This window comes from Dermacentor silvarum, chromosome 1 (genome assembly GCF_013339745.2).
Source record: "Dermacentor silvarum isolate Dsil-2018 chromosome 1, BIME_Dsil_1.4, whole genome shotgun sequence".
NCBI lineage: Eukaryota > Metazoa > Arthropoda > Arachnida > Ixodida > Ixodidae > Dermacentor > Dermacentor silvarum.
In genome coordinates, this window is record NC_051154.1 from 220,039,449 (window position 1) to 220,053,553 (window position 14,105).

A 14,105-nucleotide genomic window follows, 5' to 3' on the forward strand; every position below is an offset into this window, starting at 1 on the left:
TCAGGCTTCCGAATGACGTCCATTGAGAATAAGTGTTGTGAACACGGGTCCAGTGCATTACTTTTCGCTTTCAAGCAGGTACACTCGTTTACCATTCGAGCCACTGTGGCTATATTTCATGCCAAGATAACACCTAATGAAGAATTACAAGCTCTGATGAAAATAGGGACGTTCAGAACACGTTACATTACATTTATACGACACTTCTGATTGGATCAGCTATGCCGAAAAAAATCAGCTAATCTAAAGAGAAAAGCGCGGGAAGATAGGGATATAGGCGCTTGCTGGTGGTTTTTGACAGAGAGAGGGGAGTATACTTTGACAGATGCATTCTCCCTGCCCGCTATAAAACGGCGGAGTATACTATAGCAAGCACGCTTTAGAAAGGTATGTGCCTGTTCTGTCTACGCACTGCACATGAAATAGTCGATTTTGCTCCCGAACACCTAAAATAGTATTCATCGCTTGGTTGCGTGAAGTCGACATGTGTAACTACAGAACCCCCCCCCCCCCCCCCCCCCCCCCACACACACACACACACACACCTCCCTTATTTTCTGAAGATATAAAAATAGCTCAGTCTGTTTTGATGCTGTTAATTTTGTAAAGATACTGAAGACGCATAAAATGCGGGGCATTAGGCAATTATCAGCAGACGGCAATAATTAATGTTCGTAAGGTTTAAGGGTGTCCGTGTAAAGCCCAAACCGCATTCACGCGATTTTGTGCGCGACGGCGACGAGCGACGGCTTCGAGCGACGAAACGGGCCGTCGCGCGAACAGATCGCTTGGTCTTTTCGCTCAATCGCTCGGTTCTAGAAATCTAGAACTCGTCGCTCGTCGCCCGGAAGTGCTATGAGCGACTAGCCAATAGCGCGAAGCAGGAACTGGATATCCATCAGTCAAGTACTACCGATTGTCGCACGGAACGAGCAACCGACTAGATTTTGATACGTGCAAGGATAATAACGTAGTGCAAGACCTTTAGAAATATCTATGCTGCTCTTTACACTAAAACACATCAACTTAAGTTAATAAAGCAAGCGTCACGCCAGTTTCGGCGAGTATTTGCTGCCCTCATACCGGCAACACCGGGGAGACGTCGCTCGAAGTCGTCGCTCGCATGCGGTGCGACTTGTAGGCGACGAGCGACCGCGACAGCCATCTCCATCGCGTCGCTTGTCGCTGTCGCGCGCAAGATCGTGTGAATGCGGTTTATACTTAAAGTACTCCTCCGAAGTTCCCAGAATAGGGCAGGGAAGCAGCTGCTTCCGGATTGCGCAATGCGTCTCCCCTTCACTGACAACGAGGTGTGCCGAGCCCCCTGTGGCTGTAGACACTATACAGCGAAACGCTTGGGCACTTGCCGTTAGAATGTCCAACTTTCCACAGTTGTCTCTGTGCGCTGCTGAGCAAGTTCTAACAACTTGATCTTGCTCGAACTGCGCTTATAATGATTGCTTGTTTCCGAATGGTCGTCCTTCAACTCGATATGAGGCTCACAAAGCTGCGCATTCTTGAGCAGCACAAAAACTGATAACGACAGCAGAGAACAGACGGGACAAGCGCAGGGTCAGTTTGTACGCTGCTCAAAAATGGACAGTTTCCAACACGCCCGCTTTTCTATCCCTCACAAAGCTGTGTGGTATTTTTGTAAACAACATGACTAGACTGTCGTCCGTAATTGTTGTACTGTGCGTGTCGTGTGATGTGTGGTGGTGTGCTTTCCTCCACTTTTTCTTTCTTTTTTTGTCTCCTTTTTGTTCTCTTTCCCTTTTTTATTTACGTCCCCTTCAAAAGGCCCACCCACTTGAATTGTGTTCACATGAGCAATCAATCAATAAATAAATCAATCAATCAATCATAAATAAATAAATAAATAAATAAATAAATAAATAAATAAATAAATAAATAAATAAATAAATTATTTACCGTGCCCATGAACAACCATGAGGTTAAGTGCTGGGTAATATCTATAAGATCTAAATGTAAAGGGAATATCAGTAAAACAAAACAATGAATAAAAATAACAATTAAACTTGAAAAGAAGAGTGTACATACAAGGCGCAAGGTGAATACGGAAGAAAAAGGAGAAGGTCAGTTGAACAATATGTGAAACTACGACACAAGAACGCAAAGCTAGGAAAATAACAAGGAGAGCGAGTTATGAAAAATATCAAGATCATGAAAATAAGCGTTGTAAAGACTCTGTATTCTGTGGACGGTTGAGCGTTGGTGATGACAGGCAGGAACATGGAAATGTCTATGTTAATTCTCTGGTAATCTTGCGGGGAATACGAAACATGATACAACTGAGGAGTTTGGGGCAGATCAGGATACCCTGAAGGAGTTTGAAAACGAACATAAGCGCGATTACGTCGGCAGTAAAATAAAGGCAATGGCAATAATCCAGCAATGCGAGAACAAGGTCCAGTGTCCGTATTAGTAAAGTGGTGATGATATGTGCTTAGAAACGTTTTCTGGACCCGATCTATAATGTCGCTGTTGGATCTAGAAAAGCCATTCCATGCGACCGACACATATTCGAGTTGAGGAAGACCGATTGTTGTGTACAACTTGCGGAATGGTGTAGGAGAATTGAGTTCTCTCGATAGTCTGCAAACAGAGCCAAGAGATCGAACACCCCGCACTGCAACGCGTTCAGTGTCAGCTGAAAAGTGTAAGGTTGTATCAAAAAGTCCACCGAGATCATTGACCTCACAGATCTTACACAATGGTACATAATCTGCAGAATAAGAAAAAGAAATGCTTGCTGTTTTGCGTGTGAAAGTTCTTAAGTTCTAAAATATCTTGATGTCATCGGCATATAGAAGGCGCAAAGAATTTCGAATAGCGGAAAGAACGTCATAAATAAATATTAAAAAAAGGAGTGGTCCTAATACTGGTTCTTGAGGGACGCCGCTAGTTGCAATGTAAAAAGACGTTTCGCCATTTACGTTAACATAACGTGATATACCAAGAAGATAACTGTGCAAGAGAATTACAATTGATGAGTCAATAGACACGAAAGTGCGTAAGCTTGATCGGAAGCAGTGTGTGGCTGACTACATCAAAAGCTTTGTTGAGGTCACAGTAAATGGTGTCAACTTGCCTTGCCCCCTTTGAAGTACCGGCGCGTAGATCTGTGTCACGAAACTTGCGCGATTTGTGATAGTGGAGCGGCCGGTGAAAAATCTATGCTGATTCGGTATCAATGCGTTCTTCACAGTAAAAGACAATATGTTGGGAGAGCAAGCTCAAAATCCTCGACGTGGCACAGAGAAGAGAAATAGGGCATTAATTCGAGACTTCAGTTTTACAGCCAGACTTAAATGCAGGAAAAACACGAGCAGTTTCCACATGTGAGGGAGAGTGGAAGTATTGAAAGAGTTATCAAATATAGATGTCAATACTGCCGTATTGACATCTAAATATACTGCCGTAAGCTTTTAGAATTGCCGAGGGCATGCCATCAGGGCCGCAGGATAGGGAATACTTTAAGCGCTTAAGGCATTCTCTGATGAGTTTTTCATCAAACAACGCAGCACTAGATGTATAGGAACCATCGTGTGCTGCGGACTGACACCAGCGTTGAAACCTGAAGCTTTATTTAAGGATGAAAAATGGGCAGAAAAACAATCCGTGATTGCTTGGACTTCTACTCCTCTGGAGTCGAGCAGGCGAATAATCAATCAATCAATCAATCAATCATGTTTATTTAACGTGCCCAGGAACAACCCTAAGGTCTGAGTGCTGGCGCACACATACATTACAAACCAAAAACAAAACACTGCAGGGGAATATCATTAAAAAATAAATGATTAAAAATAAAAATTGTGAAAAGATGAGAGCATGGACAACAAAACGCAAAGTAAATACAAAAGGAAAAGGAGGAGAAGGGCACTTGAACAATGCATGAAATTATAACACAAGGCAAAGCTCGGAAAAGAACGATGACAAGGAGTTATGAAAGATATCAAGATCACGAAAGTAAGCGTTGTAAAGACTCTGTATCCTGTGGACGGTTGAGTGTTCGTGATGACAGGCAGGAACATGGAAAGGTCTATATATGTTCTCTGGTGATCTTGCGTGGGATACGAAACATGACACAGCTGAGAAGTTCGGGACACGTGAGGTTACCGTGAATGAGTTTGAAGAGAAACAGGAGGTCAGCGCGATTACGTCGGTCGCGAAGGGAGGGCAACGACAACAATCCAACAGTGCTAGTACAGGGTGCAATGTCCAGGTTTGCAAAGCGGTGATTATATATGCTTAGAAACTTTTTCTAAGCATAAATAATAATAATAATAATAATAATAATAATAATAATAATAATAATAATAATAATAATAATAATAATAATAATAATAATAATAATATTAATAATAATAATAATCAATCATGTTTATTTAACGTGCCCAGGAACAACCCTAAGGTCTGAGTGCTGGCGCACGCATACATTACAAACCAAAAACAAGACACTCAGGAATAATAATAATAATAATAATAATAATAATAATAATAATATAATAATAATAATAATAATAATAATAATAATAATAATAATATAGCGTCTCCTGCGCCATGCCCGCGTAGCTGGAAAGCTGTGGATAGTGAAAACGACGGGTTATGTATAGAGAGTTGGGAAACAACACGTTCGTATATGTATATATACAGGGTGTCCCAGCTATCACGCAGCACGATTTAAAAAAAAAAAAAAGGGGGGGGGGGACGGCGTTACGCGAAGCAAACCTAGTGCGTATTGTTTCCAGTACAGTGGAGTAGCCGCCAGTATTTTTTTCGTTATTGAGAGCTAATTAGGTAATTGTAATTAATTAGCTAACTCGAGAAGTACTGTCCTAATTATCAAAGTGTCAATGAGAAATGTGTAGAGTACCCTGAAAAACTACCGATACAACTTAATGTTGCTCAATACGTGCTACATAAATGTGTTTTTCCGAGTGTGAAAGAAACCCGCGAATACACGCAGAATTGCCTCGCGACTGGCCGCTCGAGGCACTTTGCGTGTATTCGCGGGCTTCTTTCACACTCAGAAAAAAAAAAGTATGTAGCACGTATTGAGCAACAGAAAGCTGTATCGGGAGTTTTTCAGGGTACTCTACACATTTTATCATTGACACTTTTATAAGTAGGACAATACTTCTCCAGTGAGATAATTAATCTTAATTACCTAATTAGATCTCAATAACGAAAAAAAACACTGTACTGGAAACAATACGCACTAGGTTTGCTTCGCGTAACGCCGTTCCTTTTTTTTTTAATCGTGCTGCGGGATAGCTGGGGCACCCTGTATATATATATATATATATATATATATATATATATATATATATATATATATATATATATATATATATTGTGACACTCGTACGTGCGTGCTAGGTTTACGCCTTAAAAGATTATGGGGCATCCAAGGCGGGTGAAGAGGAAGACGACGTGCGGCAGGCTAGTTGAATCTTGACAGGCGCTCAGCTTCACTTCACCCTGATTTAGTTTTCCGCCTAGTTTTTTTTTTCCATATCCTCCTTCCGTTTAACCGTTAACCGCCGGCTTCTTGACCAATCCCCCGTAGTGGGTAAGCGCCACGGATGAGGATCAAGCAAGCAAGCAAGCAAGCTCAGCTGATCAAGGCCGTCGCGACTAACCCTGCCTGGCTGGCTGTTCCATAAACGCCTTTCGTGGGCGTAACAAAGTGGTGGAGCGTGCTGGGTATGACACAACGTACCACGGAGTTGCAACACCTGGAACTTCGCCGGAGCCGCCGTCTTGCCGGTCTCTTGCCAGCGACTGTCCCCATGGCTCAGGATGGAAGTGGAAACGCCAGCTCTAGTTGTCCCTGCTCCAAGGTCGACGCCGGTTGGACCTTTGCAGCACTACATGGAACCGCGCTCGTTCGCGGGGAAAGCGGGCGAAGATGTCGACGAGTGGCTGATGCACTACGCAAGGGTGAGCCGATACAACCGTTGGGACTCTGTCACTAAGCTTGAATACGTCGTACTGTTTCTGAGTGAGACAGCGCTAATGTGGTATGAGAACCACGAAGACTCCCTAACAACGTGGGAGCGCTTCGTTGAAGAAATTAAGGAGTGTTTTGGCGACTCATACGCCAAACAGAAGCGCGCGGAGCGAACACTAGCTCAAAGAGCTTAAGCTCCCGGAGAAACTTGCACTACTTACATAGAAGAGATCCTCAAGCTGTGCAAAATAGTGAACTCCCAGATGTCTGAGGAAGACCGCGTCGGACATCTCCCCAAAGGAATTGCAGAGGATGTCTATAATTTTCTTATCCGCAGGGAACACGTTGATTCTGTCTCAGATGTCGTACGTCACTGCCGTACACTTGAGATGTTGAAGACACGTCGCATTGCGCCAAAATTTGGCCGATTGGCAAATGTGACAACCATTGCCAGCGTCGATGAGAGCCCGTCCGCCGATCTTTCGTCTACTATACGGCAGATCGTGCGTGAAGAACTGCTACGACACTATAGGTGCTTGCGTGCAACGTCATGCAACAACCTGTTGCCTATTCCCCGCAACACATGGCGCCTGCAGCACCGTGCGCTTCGTGGCAGCCGTCGGTATGTGTCACAGACATCCAACACAGAGGAGCTCCATGGCCACGTCAGGGCGCATTTACGCCCGATCAACGACATGAAGAACACCCTCGCCCCGGCAGGTTTGCGCACAGGCCGGCCGTTCCTCCTGTGCAGCAGACTCGGCCACTTCACTCTGCTACACGACCACGCACGGATGAGCGCTTCGAGACGCAGTTCATCGATCGTCGGTTACCTGTGTGCTATAGCTGCGGCGACTTAGGTCACATTGCCAGGTACTGCAATCGCCGCCAACCACCGAGGTTCGACCGATCGACGATGTCTAGGCGGTACCGCGCTCCACTTGAAACGTACTCGCCATCGCACACATATCCAGGAAGCATCCCGCACCAGCGCCCGGAGGTGCTGCGGAACCGTTCTCCAGCATCCGACCGCAGCTTGACACCACCACCCGCTCCTCGCGTAAGCCGGTCGCCGTCTCCGCGGCGTCGCTACCCGTCGCCACCTCCGGAAAACTAGTCAGCGCGGCCGTTGGAGGTGAGGTCGCTGGACAATTTTCGATGTCGCCAGTGATACCTCCACCCATTTGTATGCTTAAGAATAAGGTGTCTTTACTGATTGACGGAGTTTCGACAATGGCTTTAGTGGACACGGGAGCAACCGTTTCAGTGATGAGTCTTGCGTTTAAAAGCCTCCTAGGACGAAAAGTGATGTTTCGCTGGGACCGTGCCGATACGTTTCGCGGAGTGAGTGGGGACTTGTTGCACCCTGTCGGGGTGTGCAATGTGGACGTTATTTTGGGTGGTCAGATATTTAACGCAGAGTTCTCTGTTCTGCCTCATGCTACGCATGACGTAATCCTGGGCCTTGATTTTTTGAAACTGTGTGGTGCCACTGTCGATTGCGGAACGGGAGAAATTAGTGTAGGTACGAGCTTTTCGGCTGCGTTTATGGAGACCCCGCCGTATCACGAAAGTGTGCTTTGTGTAACCAGGGATACAGTTGTGCCTCCGTTATCTGCAACTTGTGTTTCAGTCTCCTGTTTCCCTACTACCGACAGAACGTTTGACGCTACCGTCGAACCCGTTCGGTTGAGCTGCATCAAGAGGAATGTGCTGATACCGCATTGCACGCACTCAGTTGTTCACGGATGCACTAGCTTATGGACTGTAAACTGTTCCAGTGAACCTGCAATACTACCAAAGTGCCTGAAGCTTGCCGCCTACCATGAAGATCAAGTGCTGTCACTCGCCATTCTTACAGATGCCCCTGATTCTGCGGATGAACACCATTGCGTTAATGCATGCCCTGCTGTGGACTCCTCCATTCTAGCTATGGTGAACAAGTCGCTCAGCACAAAACAGCGTCACGAAGTGGCGAATATTCTGCTAAAACATTTCGGGCTGTTCGACTTTTCACAGCAAGAGGGGCCACCATCGTTTCCTCCTTCTCGTATACACCATCGCATAGATACGGGATCTGCCCAACCATTGCGACAGAAGCCGTACAGAGTCTCACCATCGGAACGCAAGGTGATCAACGACCAAGTCCGCGAAATGCTAAATAAGAATGTAATCCAAGAATCATGCAGTCCGTGAGCAGCGCCAGTGATTCTGGTTAAAAAGAAAGATGGGACATGGCGATTTTGTGTAGACTACCGGCGTCTCAACACCATCACTAAAAAGGATGTGTATCATCTTCCACGTACCGATGATGCTATCGACTGCCTCTCATCAGCATCTTACTTTTCGTCTGTCGACTTGAGGTCGGGGTACTGGCAGATTCCTATGCACAAGACAGACAAGGAGAAAAGGGCATTTGTAACACCAGACGGACTTTTTGAATTTAACGTGATGCCGTTCGGCCTGTGTAATGCGCCTGCAACTTTCGAGCGCTTCATGGACAACATCCTGCGTGGTTTGAAGTGGGAAGTATGCATGTGCTACCTAGACGATGTAGTGATTTTCGGGCGCACGTTCAGCGAGCACAACGCACGTCTTGATCTTGTGCTTGACTGCTTGGGGAAAGCAGGTTTGGTGCTCAACTCGAAGAAATGCCATTTTGGAGAGCGCCAAACACTGGTTTTGGGTCATCTAGTGGACAAGGACGGCATACGACCCGATCCAGCGAAGACTGCTGCTGTCGAAGCCTTCAAACAAAAACCTCGCTCAGTAATAGAGCTACGCAGTTTTCTGGGCCTTTGCTCATACTTCCGCCGGTTTATTCGTGGATTTGCCAACATCGCGTATCCGCTGACATGCCTCCTTCAGAAGGGCGTTCCTTTTGAATGGACCCCTGAATGTGAGGCCAGTTTTCGTGAGCTCCAGTTGCTTCTGACGTCCCATCCCATTCTCCGACACTTCGACCCGGCTGCTCCCACAGAAGTTCATACGGACGCTAGCAGTATTGGAATCGGCGCAGTCCTTATTCAACGCGTCGACACCAAAGAACACGTCGTTGCCTATGCGAGTCGCTCCTTAAGCAAGTCCGAGCGCAACTACACAGTCACAGAGCAAGAATGTCTCGCAGTGATTTTCGCAGTACAGCGCTTCCGGTTATACCTGTACGGACGCCCCTTCACCGTGGTGACAGACCATCATTCTCTCTGCTGGCTGGTTAGTCTCCGTGATCCGTCAGGTCGGCTTGCGCGTTGGACACTTCGTTTACAAGAGTATGATTTTACCGTTTCTTATAAAAGCGGCCGACGGCACGCCGATGCTGACTGCCTCTCGCGTCTGCCGCATCCGACAACGGACTGCGACGCGGACAACTTCGATCGCTATATCGCATCGTTGGAGCCAGGATTTCCTGATATTAATACCTTCAAGATCGAGCAGCGAAAGGACACAACTTTAGAACCACTGCTCACTGCTGCAAGGAAATCAGCACCATCCACTCGTTTCTGCGTTCGGGACGGAGTACTATACAAAAAGAACTATTCTACTACAGGCCCACGATATCTCCTGGTGGTCCCGGAGAATCTCCGTGTTTCCATCTTGCGCGCTATGCATGACGATCCAACTTCTGGTCATTTGGGATCTGCGCGAACGCTCTACCGCACGCAAGAAAGGTTCTACTGGCCTAAAATGCGTCAGACGATCGACCAGTACGTGACCAGCTGCAACGAGTGCCAACGTCACAAGCGTCCGACGAGCGCGCCGCCTGGTCGACTACATCCAGTGCCACCCCAAGCACTCCTTTCGAGCAAGTCGGCATCGACCTTCTCGGTCCGTTCCCGCGGTCATCTGATGGGAATCGCTGGATTGTCGTGTGTGCCCATCACTTGACACGCTACTGTGAGACAGCTGCTATACCATCGGCTACTGCCACCGAAGTGTGTGTTTTTCTGCTGCGTTTCGTCATTCTCCGACATGGACCTCCCAGAGTCATCATCAGCGATCGTGGGCGCCAGTTCACTGCAGACGTGGTCAAAGAGATGCTCCGTCTATGTGCTTCAAGTTTTCGACATTCCACCCCGTATCATCCACAAACAAATGGCCTTACGGAACGCATCAACAGAACCCTCACTAACATGCTGTCCATGTATGTCGCGTCCGATCATAAGAACTGGGACAGCGTGCTACCTTTCATTACGTACGCATTCAATACCTCACAGCACGAAACTACGGGCTACAGTCCCTTCTTTCTTCTTTATGCTCGTTCGCCGCGTTATACATCGGACACTATCTTCCCGTTTTCAAGCCACGATAATCTTTGTATATCTGACACTGTCTCTCTTGCTGAAGAGGCCCGACGACTTGCTTCTTTGCGCACGCTAGTTTCACAAGACCGCTCGAAGGCACGCTACGACCGCCGACGCCGACACGTGATATATGACCCTGGTGACTTGGTGTGGTTGTGGAAACCAACGAGAAAACGTGGGTTATGTGAAAAGCTCCTGGCCAACTATGTGGGGCCCTATGTTATCACGGATCGTATAAGCGAATTGACCTACCGTATAGCACGCCTCACATCAAATGGCCGACGGTCAGCAAAGACTGAAATTACGCATGTCGCCCGTTTGAAGCCTTTCGTCTCTCGACAGCCCGTTTGACTTACCCGGTGGGCTTCGTCTGCGCGGAGGGAAATGTGACACTCGTACGTGCGTGCTAGGTTTACGCCTTAAAAGATTGTGGGGCATCCAAGACGGGTGAAGGGGAAGACGACGTGCGGCAGGCTAGCTGAATCTTGACAGGCGCTCAGCTGATCAAGGCCGTCGCGACTAACCCTGCCTGGCTGGCTGTTCAATAAACGCCTTTCGTGGGCGTAACAATATATATATATATGTATACACGGACGTCTATAGTCCATAGACTATACTATAGACTATATAGTATAGTATAGTCTATGGACTATGTGGTATCTGTATTTAGGATAGTTCAACGTGCAACTTAAATACTACAAATACCACTTGTATGCGAGCGTGGCCGCTTAGGAACCGATTATTGGTAACCTAATGTCACTTGTGGACTTGAAAGCTTACTCATCACTTATTTCGTCTCGCAGGATTTCGATACATCCAGTTATAAGCACTGCAGTACGTTTTGCAGTTTCCCCACTTCAAGGCACGTCTGTCCGACGCGAGAGTGTGTGTATATAGTGCCCGAACGGTCCTTTATTTGGTGAGAAACGTAGCTCAAATGATTTACAGCGTACAAAGGAGACAATAATTTCACTAGCTCATCGAACTGCATGGTTTCTTATCATTGCGACACTGTCCACGAAGCATAGTTTTTGGACCTGTACTGAAGTCATGGTACACAAATCTAAAATGCGCCGCCGTAGTAGCATGGCCACCGTCACTTACGTTATTGCAAAATTTCCTAGTATGGCTCGGAATTTACTGTGAACGTATTTGACTAGAAGGTGATGCAAGGTTTCGTGCCTTCTCTCTCTCTCTCTCTCTCTCTCTCTATTTTCGTAATAAAATGAAAAAAAATGATCAGTATGAATACAACATAGCGTTAATGTCTTGAGGGGTGCTTTGGATTCCTAGTTGTGCATACACGACAAAAAGGGACAAAACAAAAAGTTGCAACTTACATAATGCCAAACAACTACGCCGTTGCAGATTACGTCTTGTGTGTCCAACTGCAACGTTTCCTTCATTAATGAGTCGGGATGTCGAAACGTATAATCGTCGAACTGACAGCTGCCTGTAAAACCGAACGCGCCACCTCTCCTATAGCCAAATCATGTGCAGAAGCGTATCAGCGATTCCTCCTCCCAATAGATGCGATGAGACTTTTGCACTACCCTGCCTATGACTTCACTCGTGACGCCGACCTCGACATTGGCCTTCGACTTTCACTCAACTCCGAGGGATACCATCCACTTCGCTTTTCGATACCGCCGGCGACGCAATTCCGAGCCCCTGATCAAGGCCCTCGGCACGCGTATATTTTAAGGTATGGGTGATGCTGATCACGGTTCGGGCGCTCAAACCGTGGCTTAGACATTGCTCAACCGTCCCCGGCTCGCTTCTATTATCTTATTCTTGCGAAATCGCTCGTTATGCGACGAGCGCCTCGCGTGATGAGGAGAGTGAAGGTGTACGCTTATTTCTTTTGCTGGACCGTCCGTTCCTGTGCGAAGCTACGCGACGAGCCGAGAAAATTAGGCAACCGTGTCTTTGTTCCCTGGGATTAAGCTTTGCTGCATGCATGACCTGTATCAAGTTTTATTGGGAAAAAAAAAAGAAAAGAAACCAGGGACGTTTATTGCAGTGAAATACTTTTTAGTCAGCTTCGACTTGTGCTCTAAGTAGTTTTATCAATTGTTTTTAGCGCTGTGATAATCACATCGTTTGTTATTTATTAATTTACTTCACCTACTCTTAATTTAGTGTATACCACTTACGCGGAGTCAGTGCGTGATAACGGGTCTTTTTTGTTTCCTCTGAAAAAAAAAAAAAAAGGCTGGCACCCTCGCCATCAGGCTGGTTGCATAGTATGTCACGATACAAGTTATTGCGATAACGAAAATAAAAGTATACCCTTGGTATTTCTGCTTGCGCATTTATCAAAAGAAGGGTTAATCGCCCGCAACAGACGCCGCACTTTATCTCTACACTCGCACTACGTGAACTCGTGAGTCGCAGCTGCAAGGTACTGTTGAGAACGTCGTTCAAGAAGTGCCGTAAAATTGAAACAAGATTCGTGTTAAAGGTCACTCCTCGACCCTTTCAAGCGAATCTCAGATGCTTCAAGCCTGCTTTTTGTATGTGTTTTCATCGATGTGCAGGAGGTATGGAGTAAGACTGTCGCCGTGACTGGCACGTCACGTGTAATGTGTTCTTCAAGTGTTATTTGTTCAGTGTCTGCAATAGAGAGAAAAAAAAAAAAAAGATTTGCGTTAGAGCGCACACACTTTCCAAGAACAAATCCTGAAGCAAGTCGTTTTTTTTTTTCTACCTGATATCCATTACGCGCATAACACTGTACCTTATTTCGAGCTGGGAAAGAATGAATAATCGGGATTGATATAAACAAATAAAAGAAAGAAGAAATAAAGCGCAATGCTAAAGAGACAGCGGAGCTGATGGGCACCTAGCTAGTCCTGGATTTTGGACTAGGTAAGCACTACCAAGTCAACCCCCGAATTTTCCGGAATTTATTGATTATTGATCGATCATCGATTAGCTATCGATTGGCTATCGCAAGGTATTGGCCACGTATATGGGCTAGGTTAAGCACTACCAAGTCATCCCCAACATTTCCCGGAATGTATTCATTATTTGTCGATTATCGATTGGCTAGGCTATCGCAAGGTATTGGCTACGTATTTGGGCTATATATAGGATAAGCACTACCAAGATATCGCCAGCATTTTCCGGAATTTATCGATTGGCTATCGATGACTGACTAAGCTTAAATAGTCCAAACCATGCTTAGCTAGACTTATCCAGGCTCATCTTCGCTAGTTGACAGGGTTATGTGCCACTGCGCTTGGACCCTTTCTGCACTACCGCCAGGATCGGGCCACATTTTTGGATTCAGCAGACACATTACGCCCGGCTTAAACAGCTCCGCTGTTAAAAAGTCGATTGTGTGACCAAATGGTTCGAGCATTGGGCTGTTGGCCTGGACGAATGTAGTTCGGTCCCACCATTGTATTCAATTAAAACATTTATTCTAAGTCTTCTGTGGCGCGCCGCACCGATTTGTTTTTCTGCGCGAAAAAAAGAACTGCAACAAAGTATATGCTCGTCAAAAATACGCAATTACCTCTCGAAGCGTGAGGCTTATAGCGCGTGAAAAGACAAGGACGAAGGGAGAGGTGACACACTCAGGCGCTAACTTGCAACGGTATTTATTTCGTGTGTGTCACCTCTCCCTTCGTCCTTGTCTTTTCACGCGCTATAAGCCTCACGATGTCATACCAACAAGCCCAAATCACTGCATTACAGCTCTCGAAGCGGTTGCCTCTCGGTGCCTCTCGAAGCGCCTTACAATATTCAAACTGACCTGGAAATAATTCAAAAATGTATTACACCATAATAGATTAACTTCAAGTATTGAAAGGCGAGAA